The sequence below is a fragment of the Mandrillus leucophaeus genome, unplaced genomic scaffold (genome assembly GCF_000951045.1).
Source record: "Mandrillus leucophaeus isolate KB7577 unplaced genomic scaffold, Mleu.le_1.0 Scaffold9, whole genome shotgun sequence".
Taxonomy (NCBI): Eukaryota; Metazoa; Chordata; class Mammalia; order Primates; family Cercopithecidae; genus Mandrillus; species Mandrillus leucophaeus.
The window spans coordinates 5743818-5766801 of record NW_012109807.1 but is presented as its reverse complement, the minus strand read 5'-3'; the positions used below and the strand labels follow the sequence as shown (position 1 = coordinate 5766801).

Here is a 22984-nt window from a genome sequence, read left to right as displayed (position 1 = left end):
TTATTTGCCATCTGAATATTTCCTTTGGTTAGGTGTCTGTTCAGGCCTTTCGCTCATTTTTAAATTGGGTTGTGTGATTTTTTGTTGTTGAGTTTTAGGAGCTCTTTGCATGTTTTTGATAACAGTCCTTTATCAGATGTGTCTCTTGCAAATGTTTTTCCCATTCTGTGGCTTGTCTTCTCATTCTCTTGATTCTGCTGAGTTTTCAGATACTACCCCCTTCATTGGATATGTGGCTTGGAAATATTTCCTCCCTGTCTGTAGCTTACCTTTATATCTTCTTCATAGAATTTTTCATAGAGGAGTTTTTAGTTTTGATGAGGACCAAATTATCCATTGAATTGTGCTTTTGGTGTCAAGCCTAAGAATCGTTTGCCTGGCCCTAAGTCCCAGAGAATTTCTCTTTGTTGTAAGAGGTAACCAAAGGGGTGCTTTGAAAGGTGGAAAGAGGAAGGTGAACTGATGGGAAACTAAGGAACTAAGGAGTGGAGGAACCCCATGGCAGCATGGCCATGCTGAGTGTACAACGTTCCACCCACTCAGAGAAAGAGACTCACATCTGTGATTCCCAACATCAAATTTGCAATAGGAAGTGGCCCAGGAAGGCTCATGCCTCTGCTGGATGAAACAAGAGTTCCCCAGACAATGCCAAGAGGGATGGATCAGGAGATCCACTGACAAAAAGCTACAAGGGCAGTACTCTCCTCTCCTGCAGGCTTCAGACCTTTCTCCTCCACTGAGAGGCACCAGAAGCTGGGCAGTATTGGCAAGCGGGGTTTTGCCATGGGAAGCCCCGTCTTCTCTGTCTTTTAGTCTCCAGGGATCTGAGATTCCTCTCTCCCACCCAGAGACATGGGTGGCAGGGTGGCCCCAGCAAGAGGGATCCTGCCCAGGAAGCACTCTTTATTTCCAAGGCATAGAAGGATCCCTTTCCACGTTTAGAGGAACCAGCCTAGGGAAATTCTTCATATCCCCTTAGGTAGCACCAGCAGGGTCCAGTGGGAGCCTCAGCAGCTCCAGAAAAACCAGGAAGACCAAAGTAGCACCACAAAGGCTGTGAAAATGAAATTAGCATTGCACCCACAGCCCACAAAACCAGCACACACACAAAACCTAAAACGATAATCTCCAAACATAATAGCCAGGCTGTTCAGGATATAATGTAAAAAGCTACCCATTGTACCAAGAACCAGGAAAATCACAACTTGAAAGAAAAGAGACAATCAACGGATGCCAATACTGACACAAATCAGATGCTGAAAGTATTTCACAAGTATTTAAAAGTAGTCGTTGTAAAACTGCTTTAACAATGAATTACAAATTCTGTTGACACAAATGGAAAAATTTAAATTTCAGAAAATAAATAGAAGTTATAAAAAATAAACAATCAGAAATTACAGAACTGAAAAACCCAGTAACTGAAAAATTTTCAAGGCATTACACGTGCTCAATAGTACAGTGGAGCTGAGTGAGGATAGAATTGATAAGCTTGAGGAAGGACCCGAAGGCTTCACCCAGTCTGAATAACAGAGAGAAAATAAACGGAAAAACAAAAGAACAGAGCTTCAGGGACCTGTGTCAAAATAGCAACAAAAAAAATCCAGCATTTGTAACATCAGAGTCCCAGAGGATTCTGTGGCTGAAAGAGAATTCAAAGAAAGAATGGCTGAAAACATCTCAGATTTGGCAAAAAGACATAAACCTACACATTCAAGAAGTGAGCGAATCCCAAACAGGACACATCCAAAATAATCCATGCCAAGACATATCATAATTCAACTTCTGAAAACATTAAGACCAAAAAGAATTCTTAAACGCAGCCAGAGGATAATGACACATTACCTGTGGGGAAATACCAGTTTGCGTGACAGTGGATTTCTCTTCCTCTGAAACTCTGGAGACCAGAAGAAAGTGACACATTTTTCAAAGCTCTGAAAGGAAAAAAAATACCTGTCAGCCACAAATTCTATATCTGGCAAAACTATCCTTCAGGAATAAATGGTAAGTAAACCTATTGTCAGATGACAAGACACCAAAAGATTGTGCAGATAACAGACCTAATTTTAGAGAATGGCTAGACAAGTTTTCAAGCAGAAGGGTAATGATGAAAGAAAGAATCTTGAGCATCAGGAAGCAAATACAATGGAAAGAGAACATATATGGGTACATACAATAGGCTATCCTATTCCTTAGGAGTGTCATCCATCATATTTGATTGAGGGAATGAAAAAGTATAAGACCAGTTCTCACTTGAGTCAATGAGGGGAAGGTAAAGGGGCCTCAATGGCAGTAAGGTTTTCACATGCCACTTGCAGTGGTAAAATGTTGACAGCAGTAGACGGCAATAAGTCACATATGTTCACTATAATACCCAGAGCAACCACTGAACAGGCTATTCAACGAGATACACTCAAACACATTATAAACACATCAAGATGGAATTCTCAACCTTGTGCAAGTAATCTATAGGAAATTACAAAAAAGAAACAGAAATGAGAATCACAGGAAAGTTACAAAAAACAGAAAATAAAATGGCAGGCTTAAGCTCTAACATATCAATAATTACCTTACATGTAAGTAGTCTAAATATACTAATTAAAAGGCAGAGATTGGTTTAGAGATTTAAAAAGTGTCTCAACTATATGTTGCTTATAAGAAATTATTTCGAATTCAATGACAGGTACATTGAAAGCAAAAGTATAGAAAAAGATAGATGCAAGCAATAACACAAAAACAGAGGTAGCTGTATTAATATATGATTAAGTGGATCTCAAAGAAAATTACTTGGGACAAACAGGGATATTATATAATAATAAAAGAATCAATCCACTAGGAAAAATAACAATCCTAAATAGGTGCACACCAAGTGATGGAGTCTCAAAATCCGTGAAGCAAAACTAATAAAACTGAAAGGAAAAATAAACAATTCCACAGTTGTAGTTAGATATTTCATCAGCTTCTTCTCAGCAACTGATAGAATTTCTAGAAAGAAAATTAGCTAGAAGAGAGAAGATCTAAACAATGCAATTAGCCAATAGGATCTAATAGGTACATATAGAACATTCCACCCCACAACAACAGAATGTCAAATATTTTCAAGGGCTTTTTGAAAACATACACTATCCTGGACCATAAAACAGACCTTAAAAAATTTAAAGAGATTCAGCTGGGTGCGGTGGCTCACACCTGTAATCCCAGCACTTTGGGAGGCCAAGGTGGGTGGATCATGAGGTCAAGAGATCGAGACCATCCTGGCCAACATGGTGAAACTGTGTCTCTACTAAAAATACAAAAAAATCAGCTGGGTGTGGTGGTGCGTGCCTGTAGTCCTGGCTACTCGGGAGGCTGAGGCAGGAGGATCACTTCAACATGGGAGGCAGAGGTTGCAGTGAGCCAAGATCGTGCCACTGCACTCCAACCTGGTGACAGAGCTAGACTCCGTCTCAAAAAAAAAAAAAAAAAGAAAGAAAAAGTAAGGGGATTCAAATCATACAGATTATGTTCTCTGACCATAATAAAATCAAACCAGAACTCAGTAAGGTAAGGAAGTCAGGAAAATCTCTAAACACTTGTAAATTAAACAACGCACTTCTAAATAATCCATTGGTCAAGAAGTTCCAAAGGAAACTTTAAAATATACACAGAACTGTGTAAAAATGCCACCAAATTTTAAAAGCAGCCCTTGAAAATAAAAATTTTTATAATGTGGGCTTATAAAATAATTTAAATGTATTTTATTATGTGATTTATTGGATGGTCAATACACAGCTTGTCATCTTTTAAATCAAAATTGTAGAATGCTGCTTTGAATTCCACAGTTTTAAGAGGTTATAGGATACTACATATTCCTGCATAAAAATGGTCTAATTTATTGAGAAGAGCCTATCTCTTATTTCACATATCCCAGGGACCGTGGTGGGGGGCAGGGAGCATGTGGTTGGGGTATAGGCCATGTTGCTCCTTTCCGTCTGCTCAGCTTTTAAAAGTCAGGGCCTTCCTCTTCTCCATTCACACTCTCTCCACAAGGTCTCCTCCAGTTTCACAGTCTTATATGCTGCCATGTGTCAACAAGTCTCCCTTAGATGACTTTGGCTCTGGACTCCAGAGGCACTCATCCAACCACAAGCTTGACGTGTCCTCCTGGATGTCTAATGGGCATCTGGCCCACCCACAACAGGGCTCTCCATTTCACCTCCAAACTGTGTCTCCCTCATTCAGCCAGTCATTCAAGCTAGAATCCTGGCAGCCATCCTAGATTCCTCCTTTTTCCCTCACATCCGTTTAATATTCATAACACACATCAGCAAGCTCTGTGGACCCCACTGCTGTCCCTTCCTCTCCTTTCCACCTCCCTCCATCCCTTCCAGCCAAACTGCCTGATAGGGCTTGGCTCTGTGTCCCCACCCAAATCTCATCTTGAATTGTACTCCCATAATTTCCGTGGGTTGTGGGAGGGACCTGGTGGGAGATAATTGAATCATGGGGGTGGTTTTCCCCAAACTGTGCTTGTGGTAGTAAGTCTCACGCGATCCGATGCTTGGATAAGGGGAAACCCGTTTCTCCTGGCCCTCATTCTCTCTTTGCCTGCTTGCCCCCATCTGTGTAGGATGTGGCTTGCTCCTCCTTGCCTTCCGCCATAATTGTGAGGCCTCCCCAGCCACGTGGAACTGCGAGTCCAGTTAAACCTCTTTCTTTTGTAAATTGCCCAGTCTCAGGTATGTCTTTACCAGCAGCGTGAAAACTAATATACCGCCATCTTTCTGGTCTCCAGGAACGCAGCCACCTCCCACCTGCCCTCTTTGCTGCTGCTCTCCTCTGCCTGCAATCCACCCTCCACAAGGAAGGAAACGTTTTAAAACAGGTAAAGTAGATGACGCTACTCTCTGCCTACAAATTTCCAGTAGCTTCCCATCACACTTAACTCTTGTTTACTCATTTATCTCCTTCATCTAGAATGTGTATTCCATTAGAGCTGGTTCCTTTCTGTCTGATTCCCTCCAGTCTTCTCAGGACCTGGCCCTTAATGAGGGATTCCATAAGTATTTTGTTGAATAAACAAATAAACAAACAGGGCTTGAGGAGGGTAGCAGCAGCCAGGATCGTGAAACAAACTGTCTTGGGAATCCGTATCAATGTACAATGACATGACTGTTATTCACATATATAATCTGATCACAACAATGTAAAAATAATGTGTGTATAGAAAGTGCCTGGAAGTTAATAAAAATGTTAGCAACATTTTCTTTAGGTGGTGGGCTTATGAGTGATTTTCCTTTGTCTTTCTTCTAAAATTGTATTCTCTAGGATTAGCATGAATATGTGGCCAGGCGTGGTGGCTCACATCTGTAAACCCAGGACTCTGGGAGGCTGAGAAAGGAGGATTGAGGCCAGGAGTTTGAGACCAGCCCATCCCTGTCTCTACAAAGAAAAAAAAAAAAAAAGTAGCATAAATAATTTTATGATGGAGAGAACTTAATGAGCTTTCTTTTCCCCCTAAGTTACTTATTGGGGTTTTTCCCCAGGCTGAATTATTCCAGTGTCTTTTAACTATTTCATTTCCTTATTCCTTAATCATCTTCTGGGCCCTTTGCAACAGAATCTCTCCCACTCATCACAACCCTCAACAAGTTTTCATTCATACTTTAGTCCACAATATTCTGCAGGTTTGAATATCCAAGGAAAATAATTTTTCTTTTCAAAGACGGTGTCGTGGAGCAAATGTGCTCAAAAGTGGTAATAAAGTCCTGATGCTAGGAATGCCTCCTAAAGAGAGCTGGGAAGGTTCTGATGGGATGTAAAAACACTGGTAATCAATTTCTAAATGAACACCGAAGAAACCCTAATGAGTCTTGCATGTTTCCTCTTTTTATAAGTGGGGTTGAATGAGTTATGTTATTCACACTCCTCAAGTGTGAATCTTAAAGTAGGCTTAATTGTGTTTAGGCCGAGTACTATGAAAGCAACATGGTACTCAAAAACTAATCTAGGAAAATTAAAGAAACATATGTAGTGCTACAAATGTGAGCATTTTTCTTAAAAAAAAAATATCAGATATCGTTGCCGGGTACATGAGTATACATAGCCTTGCCCTGCATCAGGCAGTGACCCCAGTGAGGGTGGTGACATGTTAATTTCAGAAATATGTGTCTGAGAGGAGAAACACAGAACATGTTTATGAGCAGTTCCACTCAGGGGCAGAGGTCCAAGCTGGCTTTGGGGGTGATCTTGTGGCCACCTGGACAAGTCAGGTTTCTTGCCAGTTCTGGAACTGGCTCATTTCCAGGCATCATTAGATGAGGTTAAAATAGAGCGGGTGGGAGGAAGGGCAGGTCACGTTGTCTGGGGAATCCAAACAGAGTGGACCCCCATGAACACCAGAGCCAATCAGATCCAGGGTAGAGTCAGAACCTATCCACCTAGCAACTTCCTTCTCATGGCCATCAGCACCCGCCATACATGAGGTCTGTTGGGGACCAGCCAGCATATGCCCCACGCTGCGAGGGGAAATAGCTCAACAGGCCAGAGTGGAAGAGGATTAAAGACTGAGGTGGTGCAGGCAAGCAGGGCCGAGGTTCATTTCTCACTATTGGTCCTGCAAGTTTTATCTGATGTGAGGCATCACCCTCGGATTGTAGAGATGGCTGCCTGATTGGTTGGAGAAGACACTTGCCTGTGAAACAGAATTGTTCTTCAGTGCTCTCATCCAGTTAATGTCATCCCTATTGTGTCAAGGCAGCTAGAAAATGCCTTGGTTATGAGTTTTGAATATGGTTACAGACACGTAGCCGGGCTAATGGAGGCGTGTAATGGTACTTGTCTGACAGTGACTTCCTCTCCACTCTGAACTTTAGGGTGTGAATTTGCGATTTATTTGCCTTCTGGCTATGTTTTGCTAACCAAAACATCGACTAAAAATGTGTGGATACTTCCCATGTATATATGCATTAAGGAGTGAGAAGAGCCAAGAAGCACCGACTGGCCAGGAAGAGGAAACCAGGGCTAATCAAGATGTGCTCACTAAACTGCAATGACATATTGTTCCATTTATCAAATTGACCAGTGTAAAAATGAGCTGATGAGGTTCAGCACTGGTGAGGGTATAGAAAGTAAATGGGCACCCAGGTACATTGTTGGTGCAAGTGTAAATCAGTACACCTTCTTGGCTTGCAACCTAGCAATATCTACGGAAATGTTTAAAGTTCTAATCTTTTAACTCTGTATTTCTGCTTCTAACATTTAAGCCTCTAAAGCCTCAAGAATGTTCCTTGGGGCTTTGTTTAAAGACTTTAAAGTATTAAAAACGTAAAAGTAACCTAAATGCACTCTGAAGAAGAAGATTAAATAAATGTTGGTATAGCCGAACGATGAAATATCGCACACGTCTTAAGAATGGGTTAGACCTTCAGGTCCCTACTGACACGTAAAGTGAAACACACAAGCTCCGAACAGCATTGGCGGTATGAGTCCGCATCCAAAGTAATCAACAGCATCGGTAAGAGAGTTAGTAGCCGTGTAAAAAAAGAAGACAGAGAATTATGCACCAATTTTTGGCAGCATGTCCCTAGAAATGAGATTACGTACATTCTTGTAAGGTTTGGAATTTTCTACAACTTTGCACCATGTAATCAGAATGAAAAGGTAAGGCCCATCTTAGTGTAGTGCTGAAACACACTTCCATTCAATGGCTATCTGGAGAGGTTATTCATGACATTTGTAAACGTGTGGGCATTCAAAGTGATATTTCACAGAGGCTCTAAGAGACAAATTTCCCATGTGAATAAACAAAGGAAGGTATGGGCAAGTCTATGTGGCAAGGTTTATTTAGATCCTCGAATCAAGAGTTGCAATTGGTTATGTGTCTTTGAACAACAATTGGTAAGCTTCCCAGAGTCCTGGTTTTCTCATCTGCAATGTGTGGTTGGGCAAGGCAACCTTCTTAAGGACTTCTCCAGTTGAAATGGGCTCAGCCTGCAGGTAAGTGGAACTCAGGTAAATGATTACTTCTAGCAATGGAAGGTGCTGCTCATGTCTGCTAGGACGAGTGACCGAGAGCTAGCAGACCTCAAAGTCGGCTAAACAGACTTTCCCAGCTTAATGTAGCTAGGTGGCCTTTTCTCCCTCAGCACTTTCTCTCCTTCATCCCAGGTGGTCTCCTTCCCCATCTCTAGCTGACTGAAGAAAATTAAAGAGAAAGAGAGAGAACAAGACTAAGACAGCGTAAAGAAAAACAAATGTATTAGGAAGAAGAAAAGATGAATGGTGAACGAACTGGGTCAAATAGGAGGCAGGGCAGTTAAAGATGAGTTACTGGAGGTGAAAGTTACACTAACAAAAGTTTGAAAAACAAACGAAGGCCTGGTGAGGCGATGACTAACACAGCTATAGATCCGGGCATTGCAGGCCGTCCCAGAGGGCTGGCTCTACAACGTGGCCATTGATCCAGCCCAGGTGTGCACAGCCTCGGCCACTCTCATTTCCCCTTCCTGCCCACAGCCTCCCCGCTGCTCAGGAAGCTGTGCAGCCCTGGCTGTGCATGCAGAACTCAACTGCAGGTCAGGAGCCTGGGGAGCTGGGGGCTCCGGGCCCTGTTCTCACTGTAAGAGCAGCTTTTGTGGCAAAGGCAAGTTCACAGCCGCTGTGTCTTGTGAGGCACTGCAGAGCTTACGCCTTTACTGCCAGCCGGTGCTGGGCCCAGGGAGAGTGATGACGTCATCGAGGATATTAGAACCACTATAATGTATTTCCTGGGTATTTTATGCCAGCCTTACCTGCAGGTAGGTATGACGAGAAGCACATCAAGCAGATGGGGAGGTCAGATGACTTGTCCGAATCACCCAGCCAGAAGTAACAGAGTCAAGATTCAAACCCAGGTCCGCCCGGTTTCTCTTGCTCTGATATCGCTGCCTTTGATTTTTGTCTTTGGATCTTTCCGGACCTATCTCCCACCACGTCCTCCATCCCACTGAGTGTGCGCCATGGCTTTCTTGTATGCTGCGAGCCTTCCAGTCAGAAAGCCGGGCCTGGCAGTGAAGGTGTGGGCAGACCTTAACTTGTGGAGGTTAAGAGCCACGACGGTCGGGAGCTTACCGGAAATGGCTTATCGCTGCCTCTCCTGGGCATGACTGCGATCTGGGTGAGATTCCAGGAGACCAAACCAACTTTAAGATGCCAAGGGGCAAGTCTCTAAGGGTTTTCAGACATCGGTGGGTGAAGGGTAGGGAAAGAGCTCGGAGGGGCAGGGGGAGAGGAGAGAGGGGAGAACGAGAGGCCTTCCTCAGTCTCTCAAATAATGTATCAGAGTCAGCTGTCGCCACAGCTGTTATGAGTTGAAGTGCGGCCTCCAAAATTCACAGGTTGAAGTCCTAACCCCTGTACCTCAGAATGTGACCATATTTGGAAATAGGCCTATTGAGATCACACTGGATTAGGATGGGCCCCTAATCCGTATGAGTTTATACAAAGGGGAAATTTGGACACAGACCCACACACAGAAGGAACGCCGTGTGAACATGAAGACGGCTACCTACAAGCCAAAGAGAAGGGCCTGGAGCAGATTCTCCATCACAGCCCTCAGAAGGACACCTGCTGACGCCTTGGTCTCAGGCTTCCAGCCTGCAGAGCTGCAAGAGAACACCTCCCTGTAGTTTGCGTTGCTCAGTTTGTGGTACTTTGTAAAGGCAGCCTTAGCAAACGAATGCAATCGCTCATTTCAAAGTCCTTCTAAGAGAAACCTGTGCCGTGGACGACAGTTCTCAGGTGTAAGAGAACTGCTAGGGCAAGATTCTAGATGGCTTCAGCATTTCTAGAATTACTTCTAATTATTACACCTTACAGTACAGCAAAGGCAGAGCTAGCGATTTCAGCTCAAAATCACCAAGGGTTTCCTGTGACACTTCCCTCACTTCTCAGGAAACCTTCCAAGAACCATCCACGGAGGGGGCGTTGTGTGTCCTGTACGAAATAGTTGTCTTTACTGACAGATTTCAAATAAGCACACGAACAAACACCTTAGGGAGATGAACCTCAAAGCACAAGGTTCCAAACTATTAGATGATAATTAGACTGAATGCTTATTGATTACACTTAACCATGTTTTAGTCTTCTATATAATTGCCAATTGGAAAACGTATGCATCTGACAAAATGATCTAATTTTTCCACTTAGCATTCTTACATTTTTGTATCATACTGGGAAAGAATGTATCTGTAGAATGTGGGCTTCAAAACAAATGGAATCAAACAAAGATGTTCTTTGTTTAAGGAACATATTCTAAATTAGGGCCATGAGAACATGCACAATTTTGTGGCAATTTTGCAAAACATGGTTTACTTTGATGACTTGATAAAACCCCGCACTGTATCTACAGACATTTCTGATTTTTCTGTAATCAGATATGCATTTTGCTGGGTGGAAGTATAAACACGAATTCCTTTCTGTATGTTTTCTCATGTCACCCAGCAGCCAGCAGGCGGTGAGAAGGACGTGAGCTCACCAAAGGTGAGGCTTGCGTTTAATTTGCTTCGTGCAGCACTCACATGGTACAGTGCGTCACACACACAGACTGAATATTTCATTCATTCATTCAACAAACGCACACTGCCCTCCCATTACTGTGTTCGGCACTCGATGGTGAGGAATCCCACGGGGCAGACAAGCAACTCCTAGGAGGAAAGGAACGCGGAGCTGTCTTCCCCCTCTAGGTAGACGTAGTCTAGATATGCGAACCTTCACAGCTTCACTTAAGATTATGGGAGGCAAAACTCATCAGGTCCGTTTTCTGTTTGTTCTCTGGGGACCTGCAAGGTCTGGGTTGATGGCAACAGTAAACACTCAGGTCTTGTTGGGCCTCTCCTAAAAACCTTAGCCCTGGGACAGAGAGGAAAGCTGTCATACAGACTGTCTTTTCTAGTTTACTGCTTTTGACTAAAATAACAACATTCATTCTGACATAATGACTGCACCAATTAGACTTAATTAGACTTAGGCCAACAACCCCCCCCCACCCCTTCCACACACACACACACAAAACAAAAAACAAAAAAAAAAAATTCTGATGGAATAAGAGTTCTTTAATGTAGCGGTGGGAAGGGAAACCTCCCCAGGAGTCCCTGCAGTCATTATCTACCGTCTCTCAGGGGCCGGGTGACAGGTGCAGCGCAGGGCAGACGTCCACGGGGGCATGAGTGTCACGGAGCCGTGGGCCTCCCCTCCACCAACCTCCTCCCTAGATGTGTCACCTCCTTTCTTACGATGCACCCCAGCACTATCTGCTGGGGAAGGGGGTGGGTGTCCAACAGGGAGAGCTGACCAGCAAGGCCCCAGGCAACAGGATAGGCTGAAGCCATCTAGAATCTCACTCAGAGTGGAAGCCCCTGAGGGCAGGGCCTCTTCCAGCCAGCTGTGCCCGTAGCACATATACATTCAATGAAAGAAGGGCTGCATCCAATTCCAAGGACATTAAAACCCTTCTTGTAACAGTCCTGGTCCTTTCTTGGGGTGTCCGTATGGAAAAAGGGTTCCTCCAGTGCGACCCCCGAGAGTGCGTATGGGAGACCTAGAGTGAGGTGTACGGCTGTTGTCACAGTTTCTTGGGGCCCTGAGTTACACATCGATAGACCAGGGCAACTTTAAAGACCAACTAAAATGGAGGTTGCATAGAAAGTAATCTTGAGTCATCGTTGAAAAAATACAAATGTCACTGCAGTATGGCCAACAGACACAAGTATTTATTCTGTTTTGTTTTTTAATTGAAACTGTCGGCAAAGTTAAAAAATCCCTTTTTCTCCCTGGCCACTGCCTAAAGACTGAACGAGGCCCGCCCTGCATCCACTGCAGATGCTGGCAGAGCGGCAGCGGCTCCCTGGGGATGTGATTAGTGTCCAGGGTTCCTTAAAGAGAGAGAGATGTGAGGAGCTGATTAGGACTCAGATCAGCGGCCAGGCCCAGGCTGTCTGGAGCTGACTTCGCCAGGTAAATAAAAGGGCAGTCACTGCAGCCCAAACTGCGGTGGAAAAGTGCAGAGCTGCACCCACGGGATGCATGGCCTCCTGTGGCGAATGGCTGCAGTCCCCAGACACACGGGATGCTTTGTGCACAAGATAGTTCATTATTTGACGTCACTTAGCATCCCCTCCTAATTCTCACATCCTTAGCCCTCAGGCATTGGCCAGTGTGGACCTAGCGTTGGGTGGGGACGGATCACAGCCGGGGCCTGCTTCTCCGTTCCCCCAACATTTCCTGGGCGACACCCCTCTGTATGGGAACACTGTCCACTGGTCAGTAGTGACCTGTATCAAACAACAGCAAAGCCGTTGGCTCTGTGGCTTTAAATGAATAACCTAAATGACCTCTCAATAATGGCTAACAGTGACTGACTTCTCTCTCTGTGCCAGGGCTGTGCTTCATATTCATTATTTCACAGCAACCCTACGAGCTTGTTATCCTCCTTGTTATACAGGTAGGAAGACTGAGACATAGGATGTTAGTGCCAAAGGTCACAGGAGGAGCACACAAGGTAGCTGGGCCTCAAATCTGTTTTTATCTTCTCTCCGGAGCCTAAGCCTTGACTCCTTCACACTGTCACAGCTGACAAAGCCCCTTGTTTTCCTGCCCGCCAAGGGTCAGCACAGTCTGTCGGGTTGTACAAAGTGTTCCTCAACCTCATACAAATTCTCTTTTCCTTGGGTATCAACCCAACTGTATCTAAAAGCCCATCTTCCAGGTAGCTTGCAGGGACTGAGGGGCCGTGGTACAGGGGAGTTCGGGGCCTCTCCTGGGAATGTCTATCTGCAGTAAAGACTAAACCCTGCCGCATAAATCTTGTCCGGGAAAAGAAAAGAACCTGGGTTGTGCAGGGGTCGAGTTACTCCAGCTGCCCGGACCTCCTGCTCACAGACTCCTGGAGATCAGAGGGGAGCCAGGCCAATCGGATTCTTGGCCCGGGGTGGTGGGGGGCGGGGCCTGTTTGAAGTGAATCTTCTCAGGTTTCCAAGGAGGGCAGGTTGGCTGGGGAGCTGGGAGGGCTGAGACCCAGGGATGAATTCTGCACTGTGTGACTCCTTAGAGAAGCTTCAGGCTCTGCAGGCTGGATAGCCAACCAGGCTCCTTTCTCCCGCAGGTAAGGGAGAGGTCCTCTTTCTCCCCGTGTGTTATTCATACTCTGCTCTCGCTGCCGCCTGCCTGCTCAGGTGGGAAGAGGGGCGAGCACAGTTCTTTTCCTGCAGAGTGAGAGTCAGAAAAGGCAAGGGATGCCCCCCAACCCAGGTTATCTGAGGGAGGCATTGACAGAGCTCAGAGCCCACAATGCAACGTCTGGGTCCTCATCCTGGTGTCAGGTAGGGGCGGGGGACTCAGCCCCAGCTCAGCCTGGAGGCTGCTGTCACTACTCTCTCTTTCCTGCAATGTAATCAGATTTAATAAAACATGAATATTGTATAATAAATACTGCCTTTTCATAAATCTGCCTGTGACATCAAGTGGCATGCTAGAAAATATTATGAAATATGTCTCAAAATCTATTACAGCCGCCTCTGAGCATTTTATATAAATCTTTACCTGCAAGAATAGTTCAGGGATAGAATCTGGACTCCACAGAAGACCAGAGCCTTTTCTCCGTTACAGTGACATATTATTAGCATAACATTTTAAAAAACGCAAACTAGCCACTGGAGTTCATTCCCAAGCCCTGCACCACTTCCCTAAGAAACAACACGTTTTCCATTCACACGAACAATAGCTGCCCTGGTCCTCGGCCCTGCACCATGCTAGCCCCATCGTCGGCAGCAACCCAGCTCCTGGGGTCAATGGTGTCCCCTCCTACCAACTCCTGAGGGCTGGCTCCCTCCTCCCTCCGCCCATCCTTCTGAGAGGACCCAGTCTGTGCCATGCGCTTCCCACCTTCCGCCATGGCCCTGTTGTCTTTAGTGACCAGGGAGTGACGTGCAGAGCTAGTTCATCGCACTGTGGGTATCCTCCTTCACACACGCCCATCTTTATTCTCTAATCTCTTCCTCCTTCTCATTCTCTTGCAACTCAAAGGAGTTTCTCCAGGAAAATCTCTATCTGTTTTCAATCCCTCTCTTCCTTCTGTTTGGGAGCTAAATATTAACCAAAATTAGGAGCGAACAATGTGGATGTGGTGTTGGTGATCAAAGTGTATTGAGGAAAAGCACACGCCCATGTTTGGCTGGGGAGGTCACTGCAATGATGCTCCTGGGCCTTCCATTTCTAAAGCTCTGAAAGAGACCCAGAAGCACCTTTCAGTCTCAGCGCTGTCTCTAATGACCTCATTCCATTTCTCCAAGGAAGCCTGCTTTCCTCAAGCACCGGCATCCACGATGAACATTAAACATACTCTTCTACTCCAGATGATCCCTTTTCTGTTCACTTTCCACGCAAGAGCCTTGATGCTTTCCTCAGGGCAGTTTATTCAGAAGGGGGTTCTAGTTGTTTGTGGACTCAACTACAAGCTCTGCCAGTCATTGTTTATTCATAACACTCTTTTGTTTTTTGTTTTTTTGGTTTTTTTGAGAGGGAGTCTCGCTCTGTCACCCAGGCTGGAGTGCAGTGGCCGGATCTCAGCTCACTGCAAGCTCCGCCTCCCGGGTTCACGCCATTCTCCTGCCTCAGCCTCCTGAATAGCTGGGACTACAGGCGCCACCACCACACCCGGCTAGTTTTTTTGTATTTTTTAGTAGAGACGGGGTTTCATCGTGTTGGCCAGGATGGTCTCGATCTCCTGACCTTGTGATCCGCCCGTCTCAGCCTCCCAAAGTGCTGGGATTACAGGCTTGAGCCACCGCGCCTGGCCCATAACACTCTTTCTATGGAGAATTGTGGTCTAAACACTGACCTGTTCCCCATGGTGGTCCACACTTGTGTGGATAACATCTCTTATAACTCAACCCAGCTCCTGAGGCCTCACCACTGCTGCAGGAACCAGGTCCCATCTGGTGACAACCAGCTTCACCCCGGAGTGAAGAACTGACAGGACCCTGGCTCAGGACCTCCCTGTGATGCCCAGGTGTGGGGCACCTGAAACCGTTTCACATCCCCGTCACCTGGGAGTGCAGCAGAGTTCATACCCTGGGAGGAACCCCTTGACCTGTGAGGCATGAGCGGGGAGTCCATGTGCTCCCTGGTTTCTCAACTGGGTTCAGAAGATTCTTGAGAGCATCTATGACCCGTTGTAGTGCTCAATGCCATAATGCCTCTCCTCCCTGCCCTCTCTCCTGCCCCTCACTCCTACTGTTGGGGATTGCATCCCTGAATAAACCTCAATCCCATCACCCTTGCCTTGGGATATACTTTAGGGGAAATCAGGCTGAGACTGGGTGTTTCTGTGTTTTCTGCTATACGCTCGTAGCCCACAGAGAACCAGGCAGGGACGTGGCTCCTCAGAGCAGCTCTCCGTAAGTGCGGCAGTCGCTTCATTTGGCTTCTCTGGGCGCCCAAACTAGAACTCTACTCATGACGAAGCCCAGAAGAGTTTTAATTAACGTGAGTGTCCCTAAAGACAATGAAAGGAATAGTTAGTCTTTGCTCTAGAATGAAGACAAAAGACAGTTTGTCATCCAGTTGACTTACAGAACATAAAGCCAGCTGTAGGTAATGCAGAATGATTCTGATATTAATGTTCAATTCCTCACACCAGCAAACATGAGAACATCATTCACTGCACCTGGAACAGGTGCTGTGTCTGTTCTGAGCTGGTCCAGACCACCTGTATTTCTCATTGCCTGGGTCTGCCTTTTCTCCTCTCTAGATTTTACTTATCCTGCAAAGCTTGTGCTGGGATGTCATTTCTAGGATCGGGTTTAGGCTGAGCCCCAGGGGTCTTATTGGCGGGACTGTGGAGAAGGCTTGATCCCCTGCAGTACTCTCTGGAAAGTGCCTTCCTCCGTCCGGAATCCCTGAGCTGGTGCCCCCTGCAGCCTGCACAGCTCTGGCCTCTCACCGTGGGTCTCACGGCCTCTGCTGCCAAAACTAGAGAGGAAGTTCATGCCCTGCCTCTGTGTAGAGAAGAGTCACTTGCTGACTGGGTGCGAGCCGAAAAGGGACTCCCCACAGAGCAAGAACAGCTGTCCCCTTGCTTCTTGCACTCAAATTCCCTCCATCGGCCGCGCTGGGGATGCGCTGTCGGCCACCTCCTGCCTGATGTGGCCTGGGCTGCCCAGGAGATGAGGCAGCTGTCCGAGGTGGATGTTGTGTGCTCAGACCTCCAGAAACCGGCGAATGAGGCCTGATGGAAAGAACATGAGGTGGCAGTGGAAGGGAACAAGAGTGGGGAAATCTGTCCAGGCAGCCTCCTGCACCCCCGGGCTCTGGAGACAGCCTTCATCAGATGCTGGAATGTCAGATGGGGTGAAGAGAGAAAACGCAGTGCTGGCCTGGCCCTCTCGCAAACACTCCAGTTTCGCAGGCTGAAGAGGGTAGGTTGTGAATTGTTTCTTCAGGAATAGAGAAACCCAGACACCAAGACCCTGAGGAGGCAGGAGGCTATGCTGCGTCTCCCCCACTTCTGGAAAGCACTGTGTGGGGTTCCCTCACCCCGTAGACCAGGCCTGGCTTGGGCTCTCTGAGAGACACTGACTGAAGGCCGGAGCGGGTGGCCTGGCTCTTTCAAAGCGGGAGAAGCAGGATGTGGCCTCAGAGTGCCACCTGGAGGCAGAGGCGGTCTAAACACGCAGAGATGCAGGCGCGGGTGCCCCAGGGACAGAACTATCTGGACAGGGTCTACCCTGCCCTCTGTCCCCACCTTCATTCCAACCTCACACCTTCAGCCCTGAACAGGCTCCAGCGGGGCCAGGGCCCTTCACCCACGAGGGCCCAGGGATCATCTGGACGCAAGGAGAGCCCAGCAGGCGCTGCGCTCTGTCAGCTCTTTCTGGACTTTTGGTTTTGGTTCTTTTCTTCACATTCTTACCAAATGTTTCCCAGCCCCACACATTATTAGATCTCATGGAGGAAATGCTTATTTTTATGAACTAAATCAGCATAGAATAAGTAGGAAATCTCCATTTCTTAACTCAAATCTTATGACCTCCCTTGGTTTTTCTTTTGAGGAATCTACACTGTATCCAGCCAGGTGCATGTGTTGCTACTTCCCCAGCATAATCATGGCCAACTCGGAAAACACGATTGTGAATCCCTGTTTCCTAAAGCGTTCTCAGGTGCTTTCTAAATCTGATAGGTCCTCTCCCCAGGAGAAATTTAATGCACCCATCTCCAAACTAACTTAAATACAGTTTTAAAACATTGATGAATCACTCCTCTCCCGGATTCATCTGTGGATAGATTAAAAGTCTATCTCTGGGCTGGGCACGGTGGCTCATGCCTGTAATCCCACCACACTGGGAGGCCGAGGCAGCCAGATCATTTGAGGTTAGGAGTTCGAAACCAGCCTGGCCGACATCTGACTGTAACTGTGTAAGAAGCCCTGAGTGGGAACCACCTATGTAAGCCCAGTCAGCCAACAGAATTATAGGAAATAATAATAAGTTATTGCTTTAAACCACTGAGTTTTAGAATGATTTGTTACACCACTACAGAAAACTGGATAAAGGTGGTTCCCACTCAGGGCTTCTCACACAGTTACAGTCAGAGGGTGTCTGGGGCTGGAACCATCAAAGGCTCCTTACTCACTTACCTGGGCTCTGCTGGGGTGGCAGGAACCGCAGGGGACTGGCTGGGTATCCCTCTCTCCACGCTGCCTTTCCATGAGGCTAGCTTGAACTGAATTGCTATTGGGTTTTCAGTTAACCGAGGGAAGGAACCAAGAAGGATTTGCAGGGGGGTCAAAACTAATTTAGGTTGTATCCCAGGGTGGCTCCCTCATCACAGCCTTGGTGGTCATTTCTCTGGTCATATCCTTCCTTGAGCTCTCTAAAAGAAAGGCCTTCCTGTTTTAGGAAGGGTGAAATCCCGTCTCTACTAAAAATACAAAAAAAAAAAAAAAAAAAAAAATTAGCCGGGCATGATGGCATGCACCTGTAGTCCCAGCGACTTGGGAGGCTGAAGCAGGAGAATTGCTTGAACCTGGGAGGCGGAGGTTGCAGTGGGCCAAGATTGCATCACTGCACTCCAGCTTGGGTGACAGAGTGAGACTCCATCTCAAAAAAAAAAAAAAACAACTCTCTGTCTGTCCTGTGCCTGAGGGTGAGGTATTGCAGCTGGTCCTGAGGAGCTGGTTCTAAGATGGTTTAAAAGCTGTATTCTCTGAAGGAGGTCTGAGGGTGCAGTCTAGGCCTTTGCACATGCTGTTCCACCACTTGGAATTCTTTTCCACTCCTTTATCCAGTTATCTATAGTGGTAGAAAAAAATATTCTAAAACTCAGTGGTGTAAAGCATCGCTTACTATTATTTCTCACAATTCTGTTGGTTCACTGGGTTTATATAGGTGGTTCCCACTGGGGGTTTCTCCCGCAGTTATAGTCAGAGGGTGGCTGGGGTTGGAACCATCAAAGGCTTCCTTACTCACTTGCCTGGGCTCTGCTGGGGTGGCAGGAAGAGCAGGGGACTGGTTGGGTATCCCTGTCTCCACACTGCCTTTCCATGAGGCTAGCTTGGGCTTCCTCACAGCATGGTGGTCTCGGATAGCTGTACTCCTTACACAGCCTCTGGCTTCCCCCGGGCATGTTTTCTGAAAGGTATGGGCAGAAGCTCAAGGCTTCTCAAGACTCAGCCTCAGAAGACCCAGAAAGTCACTTTTACCACATTCTACAGGCAAGGCTAGGGTCAGCCCAGAGTCCAGGGGACTAGGAATTCAACTCTTTCAGAGAAAGGAGGAGCAAAGAATGTGTGACCTTTAATGTGTGTCTTTAATCTTGTGACCATCTTTAAGTCCTTTAATCTTGTGACCATCTTTAAGCCACACACCCTGTTTCTCTGGCCAAGCACTGTTACGTACTTTGAGTTTCATATTAAATGCCGTTTTCCTAGGAGGCTCTTTCCTGAGCCACTAGACTAGGATAATTTCTCCATTTTGTATGTGCTTCTGTAGAGCTCTAATACACCCACCCACATACACATAGGTTTTTCATACTTTCACACTTGTTTAATATCCATCTTCCCCATAGACTACAAATCCCACAGGGGAAAGGCCATGTTTTTTAGTCTGTTACTCACTGCTGGTCCCAGGCATTTACACAGTGCCTGGCTCAGTGTTTGGCTTCTGAATTGGACTGAACTGCTATTGAGTTTTCAGTTAACTGAGGGAAGGAACAAGGAGGGATTGGCAGGGGGGTCAAAACTAATTTAGGCTGTATCCCAGTGTGGCTCCCTCAGCTCAGCCTTGCTGCTCATTTCTCTCGTCATATCCTTCATTGAGCTCTCTAAATGAAAGGCCTTCATGTTTTAGGAGCCTGCTGGTCATGTGGGCTGACCCCTGTAGACTGGGAGGACTCCATCTTTGGGGTGGGACAGATCCTAGGGGTAGCGCCCTCTGGCAGGGCTAGAAGGAACTCCAGTCCCCCAGGCAGAACATGGCAGTAGAGGTGCTGGCACAGTCAAGAGGTGGCCAGTCATTCAGCCCCACTGTCAAGCCAAGAGGCTCCACAGAGACTACGGGCATCCCAACAGCTGGGCAGAGCATGGAGACAGGGAATTCCTAGCAGACCCTCTTCAGAAATTGAGTCTCAAGTGGATCTTGGAGAACTTGGTCAGCGGATGGCATGGCTTCATCTGTCAGCTGGCGGTCAGCTCAGCAGGACTCCTGTCTTTGGAAGGGAGGCTCAAGTCTTTACTCTGTACCAACACAGAGACGGGGGCCAGGAAACAAGACTTGCAACTATTTTCCATCATCAAGGGATGAGGTGGTGCTTGGCATGAGGCAGAACTGGGCTCTATCAACGCCACGCATCAGAAGACACCCCTTTTCTGTTTCAATCCCTCCTGTTCACGTGTGGTGCCCATTAGAGCTGGCGTATACTTTTGTTCTCCGGCGTCTGAGGACATGGAGGACGCACTTCCTCGCTTTCCCCCTTGTGGTTGGATGGGATCATGCACCCAGTTCTCGTCGAGTCCAACATGCTGAGGTTACCCTTTTCTTTGTGGGACCAAGAAAAGAGCTCTAATTTGGCTTGAAGTGTGTGTGTTTGTGCGTGTGTGTGAGAGAGGGCAGGTGTGTAATGGAGTGTGTGTCGGTGTGTCCATGTGTGAGAGTATGTGAGTGATTGTGTGTGAAGAGATGTGTGTGATAGTGGTGTGTGAATGTGGGAGTGTGTCTGTGGTGCATAACTGTGTGTGTGTGGATGTGTAGATGTGAGTGTGTATGTGTGTTAATGTGTGTATGCATGTGTGACTAAGCCGTGTAAGTGTGGTGTGTGAGTTTGGGCATGCAAGTGTGTGAGCAAATGTGGAAATGTGTGTGAGTGTGTACAAGTGTGTAAGCATGACAGTGTGTGTGAGTTTGGGGTGGGCAGAGGCCACAGCCAGTCCCTCCTGGGGCGTTAGAGCTCTGCAGCCCAAGCACCCCAAGTCGCTCTCCTTCCTCACTCCATCCTCAGCTTCCCAGCTGACTGCCTCTGCTCCAAACTCCCATGGGGAAAGCAGCGTCTCGAGGACCAGGGGCTCCGAGCGTGGCACGACGCCAAGTCTCGTCTCTCGCTGCCTCCTGAGAACCTGGGTACAGCACAAAACAGTCAAATATTTTCCTCTTCTGTCATCACTAACTAGAGCTCCACAAGTTCCCAGTTCACCGTGTTAGCTCTTCGCCATAATTAGCAATTTTCTGATATCATACTAACACTCCTTAATTATTCCCTCAGAGACAAAGCAAATCCGTGGGATGCTGAGGGCACGCAGGTAACTTCTGCTCAGGAGAGAAGCCCAAAGTCCGCATCCCAGAGACCTGGAGTGTGGCCGCCAGCTGAGGGACAAGCAGGTGGGCCTGAGTGGTGGCTGCGGGGTCCCCGGACACTGCTCACCACTGGCCTCCAGAAGCACCAGAGGCTTTGGGGATCTTCTGGTCCTCCGGCCCTAAATGCGGCCCTGGCGTGATGAGGGCAAGTTTGCCATCTCCATCCTCCTCAAGCTGCCTGTGCACCCCGGTGGCACGCACCCTGTCTGTGCTCCTGTCTGCACCCCATGTCCTGGGGCCTGCTTTGTGCTGCACCAGATGACAGGAACCGGTGCCCTGACTGTGACTTGCTTCTCCTGTTGGGGACAAAAAAGCACTTTCACAGCAAGGCTACTTTTCAGCCCTTCTGCAGACAGGGCCTCCTGCAGGGATCCTGGATGCAGAGGCAGGGCGAGGACACAGGGCCTGGGTCCAGGTATAGCTCCTCTCACACCTGGTGCAGGTGGCCACTTTCCCCACAGGGCACCTCAGCTCCCTGGGGAGAATGAGAAAGGGGAACTGAGAGTTCATTGTTACGTGGGACATGCCACAAACCCCCAAAGACTCATTGGGTGAAAAGAAGAAAAACAACCGCAAAGCTATTTTCGCCTGAGGTAGTCTCACGGCTGAAGCGGACGCCTGGATTACTCAATCCAGGCAGGGTCTCCTGCCTGGATTACTCAAATAATGACCCGGTGTGTCCTCCTTCCACCAGTGAGAAAGTCCCTTCTCAGTGAAACATTATGGGTCGAGGTATTTTACCTGGGGCCTCTTCTTTTTGTTTAAGATGGTAGTTTAAAAAAATAGTCTTTATTTTTTTTTTAGAAAAGCGTTAGTTTCCAGCGAAATTGAGAGGAAAGTACAGAGGTTTCCCACGTCCCCCCTGCCCAAGCACATGCACAGCCTCCCCCATCGGTTGTCCATTTGTGACGACGGATGAACCCCCCTGGACACATCATCACCACCCAAAGCCCAGTGTTAGCATTAGGGTTCATTCTTGGTGTTGTACATTCTATGGGTGTGGAGAGCATGTAATGACATGTGTCCACCATTTTAACAGAGTGGTTTCACTGCCCTAAAATCCCCCATGCTCCTGTTCTTCTGTTCTCTCCTCCAATCCCAGGCAACCACTGATCTTTTTACTGTCTGCGCTGTTCTGCCCTTCCCATAATGCCACACAATCGGAAGCATTTATGTTTCCTCCACTTCGCTTCAAAGCTTGGTACCTCCGTTGTTTTTAGTGCTGAATAATATTGCATTGTCTGGATGTATCTGTATTTACTTATTTAGAGATGCAGTCTGAGTCTGTTGCTCAGGCTGGAGTGCAGTGGAAGGATCTCAGCTCACTGCAACCGCCACCTCCCGGGCTCAAGCGATTCTCCTGCCTCAGCCTCCTGAGTAGCTGGGACTATAGGCGCCTGCCAACACGCCTGGCTAATTTTTGTATTTTTAGTAGAGACAGGATTTCACCATGTTGGCCAGGCTGGTCTCGAACTCCTGACCTCAAGTGATTCGCCTACCTCGGCCTCCCAAAGGGCTGGGATTACAGGCATGAACCACCGTGCCCGGCCGGGATGTATCAGTTTATTTATCCCTTCACCTACTGAAGGACATCTTGGCTACTTCCAAGTTTTGGCAATGATAAACACAGCTGCTGTAAACATCTGTGCCCAGGTTTCTGTATGGACATTAGTTTTTGGTTCATTGGCACAAATACCAAGGAGCGTGATTGCTGGATTGTGTGGTAAGGGGATGTTTAGTTTTGAAGGAAACCACCGTTTTTCACAGAGTTTACACATTTTGCTTCCCACTAGCAATGAATGAGAGTTCCTGTTGCTCCACGTCCTCACTGTAGTTGGTGCTATCAGTCACCAAGGTCCTGAAGCCTTCCTGAATTTCTTCCTGTATTTCTCCAACCAGAGCAATTCTCTCTCTTTGAGCCCTCAAGTCCACACTGAGCTTCTTTCTCCTCCCTTAGCACATTCCTTCTCCAGAGAGACAGCCTAGAGGCTCGGGGATATGTCCACCTCAGCTCAAACCCCAGTTCTAACATGCAGCAGCTCTGTGAGCTTGGGCCTCAGTTTCCCCATCTGCAAAATGAGGATGGTCATAGTGCCTGTCTCATAGAGTCATGTAGAGGATAAAGT

At 47.2% G+C, this 22984-nt stretch overlaps 1 long non-coding RNA gene across 1 annotated transcript in view; it reads left to right on the top strand.

The window, feature by feature from the left end:
* The window catches only part of LOC105531638, a 41841-nt gene extending 19154 nt beyond the window's left edge, over nt 1-22687 (top strand). Inside the window, exons 2-3 of the long non-coding RNA XR_001004838.1 lie at nt 20767-20882; nt 22652-22687. This is a non-coding gene — a long non-coding RNA (uncharacterized LOC105531638). The remainder of the gene's footprint in view (nt 1-20766; nt 20883-22651) is intronic.
* The last annotated feature ends 297 nt before the right edge of the window (nt 22688-22984 follow it).